Consider the following 3194-nt stretch of genomic DNA (forward strand, 5'->3'; position numbering starts at 1 on the left):
GATGTTGTCGGGTGGCTTTCTCTCCCCCCCCCCCAGAAAATGCGCACAGTTTTTCTCCTCCCCCCACCCTCCTCAAATACCCCTTCAACTCCTCTCCTGTTTTTGGGTATTTTGTGACCAAAGGCTTCGCGAATCGGATGGTGCGTCGGACAAGCTCGTTTTCGCTCTTCTTCCACACCACTCCCCCCCCCCAAAAAAACCCACGAGTTCTCTGCTCTGCCACTAGAGGGCAGGACTGGGTGGGGGACACCCCCTCCCACAGCCGGCGGTTTTGGAATCTGGGTGCAGTGATGACGACGGCGACGAATTCTCCAGCTGTTATGGCAGTTTCCCAGACCACTCGGGGACGCCGTTCCATTTTTCCAACTGTATTAATTTTTTTCCAAGAAAAAAGCCTCTTTTCTAAGCTAGTTGATCTGTGGTCGTCGGCCCAACACTTTTTCTTTTTTGGGGGGGCTTTTTTCGGATGTGGTGTTTCCCTGTAAACCCCCCCCCCAACTGTTCTCCAATATTCTTTCCCTACTTGGGTTGACTTGAGTTACTTAAGACCTGCGGGGAGAATTCCTTATTATTTTCTCAGATTTCCAATTTAATTTGAGGGGGTTCCTGCTCCCCGATGGAGGGCTGCCGTATTATTTCAGAGCTCGCCTCCCCCCCCAACCCAGTGGGGGCTTGAATCCCAACCCCCGCTCCTTAACTTGCTTTATCCTTAAGAAGGCGAGTGCTTTAGAAGAAAAACAGAGTCGTCTTCTTCCCTACTCCTGTGTATTGTTTTGTTTTATTTTCTCCTTCCCTCCCCAGTTTTGGAAACTCCACCTCAGGCTTCTAACTTGTAAGGGCTGCTCAAAAACATGACAATAAGGGGAGGGAGAGGACAAGAATGAACGAAGAGCGAAGTGAAATTGTGCTGCGTTGTGTTTTGTTTGGGGGCAATGGAGTTGGTGCGTACACAAACGGAAAAGCCTTTCCTTACGTTCTGTGTCCGCAGATGGCAATACTTCATTGTCAAGCCCAGTTGCAGTCCAGGAACACTTTTTTTCTTTTATTTTTTTGTCTCTCTTCTTGGAGGGAATTGCAGCAGCATGCGACAAGTTGGGTGGGGGCCGGCCTTCAGGGTTGGGGAGACGATGACGGCTGCACATCTGGGCACGGCGCTGGGGCCTGGGAATGAGATTGGCGATAAAAATCCTACAAGATTTGGGGCTCCCCCCCTCAAACCACCACCACCACAAATAAATTAAGAGTTGTGTTTCCATCTTTCATGGGATAGCCTGCCTGCCCCCACTTCACAACAGAACATGGTTTTTCTGAGTTTTAAGATATTAGCCCTCGTTCCAAAGCAGGCCTTTCGATGTGGTCATAAGCTAAACCCAGAAATGAAGATTCCCTTCTCCTTTTTTTGTGCGTGCGGTTTTTTGTTCTTTCTGGGGTTTTCCGGTCCTTTTTTTATATATCTCCTTTTTGTTAAGAGAAATTTGAATAAGACTTTTAATAAAAGACTTCAGTTTTTAAAAACCAACCCTTGCAATGTTACGAGCTCTGCATCCGTTCTTTGGTGTATCGTGGGAAGAATTTTATTTCACAAAACAAAAATACTGCTTCCATTTGAAATGGAGGCTTGGCAGGCAGCCAGGCGGGTGAGAGTTCGAAAGGAATACAGTGGTTCTCAAACTTGAATCTGTCCTGAAGTCCGTTCCAAAACCAAAGCGTTCCAAAACCAAGGCGCGCTTTCCCATAGAAAGTAACGCAAAACGGATTAATCCGTTCCAGACTTTTAAAAACAACCTCTAAAACAGCGATTGAACATGAATTTTACTATCTGACGAGACCATTGATCCCTAAAATGAAAGCAATAAACTGCAGTCACGCAATCAATCAAATCAGTAGCTGAACTTGCTTCTACACAGTCCCGAAAACAAAACAAAAAGAGCCACAAAAACGCAAAATAAATGGCAAAACCAGACAGACCTCAGTGAAACAATCAAAACAGCAGTATAATACGCAAAATGGAGCACGTTCGGCTTCCGAAAAATGTTCGCAAACCGGAACACTAACTTCCAGGTTTGCAGTGTTTGGGTTCCAAGTTGTTTGAGTACCAAGGCGTTTGAGAACCAAGTTACCATTGCAGTAAAATTGACTTCTGGTCAGCTGGAAAAGAATCACTAACCCTTGGGACCGGGGTTTCGCCAACTTGAGTCTCTGTTTTTGGACTACAATTTCCATCATCCCTGACCACCGGTCATGCTAGCTAGGGATGATGGGGCCAGAGAATATTAAGAAGCAAAACAGCTAGTTAGCATGATCTTTATTAAACTGGTGCAACAGGGTGCTCAACCCCCAGGCAACAGGGAGGAGAGGAACCCAGAACATTGGTGCGCAAGCTCTTATATAGGCTTTTGAAATTGCCACCCTGTAGCGCAGGAACGCGGGTGGTGCTGTGGGTAAAAGCCTCAGCGCCTAGGGCTTGCCGATCGAAAGGTCGGCGGTTCGAATCCCCGCGGCGGGGTGCGCTCCCGCTGCTCGGTCCCAGCGCCTGCCAACCTAGCAGTTCAAAAGCACCTTCGAGTGCAAGTAGATAAATAGGGACCGCTTACTAGTGGGAAGGTAAACGGCGTTCCGTGTGCTGCGCTGGCTCACCAGATGCAGCTTTGTCACGCTGGCCACGCGACCCGGAAGTGTCTGTGGACAGCGCTGGCCCCCGGCCTCTTGAGTGAGATGGGCGCACAACCCCAGAGTCTGTCAAGACTGGCTCGTACGGGCAGGGGTACCTTTACCTTTAGCTCAAGACCATCCCCCGATACAGCATACGTGCATCACAGAAGGGGCGGTCTGCGGCAGAATCCTGTCTGGCAGGAAACCTGTTAATGGGTTTACCTGGACAGCCTGGCCATTCTTTGGTGATGATAGTTACAGGTAGGTAGCCGTGTTGGTCTGCCATAGTAGAAACAAAATTTTAAAAAATTCCTTCCAGTAGCACGTTGTTGTTGTTTAGTTGTTTAGTCGTGTCCGACTCTTCGTGACCCCCTGGACCAGAGCACGCCAGGCCCTCCTGTCTTCCACTGCCTCCCGCAGTTTGGTCAAACTCATGCTGGTAGCTTCGAGAACACTGTCCAACCATCTCGTCCTCTGTCGTCCCCTTCTCCTTGTGCCCTCCATCTTTCCCAACATCAGGGTCTTTTCCAGGGAGTCTTCTC

Source organism: Podarcis raffonei, chromosome 18 (genome assembly GCF_027172205.1).
Source record: "Podarcis raffonei isolate rPodRaf1 chromosome 18, rPodRaf1.pri, whole genome shotgun sequence".
Classification (NCBI taxonomy): Eukaryota; Metazoa; Chordata; class Lepidosauria; order Squamata; family Lacertidae; genus Podarcis; species Podarcis raffonei.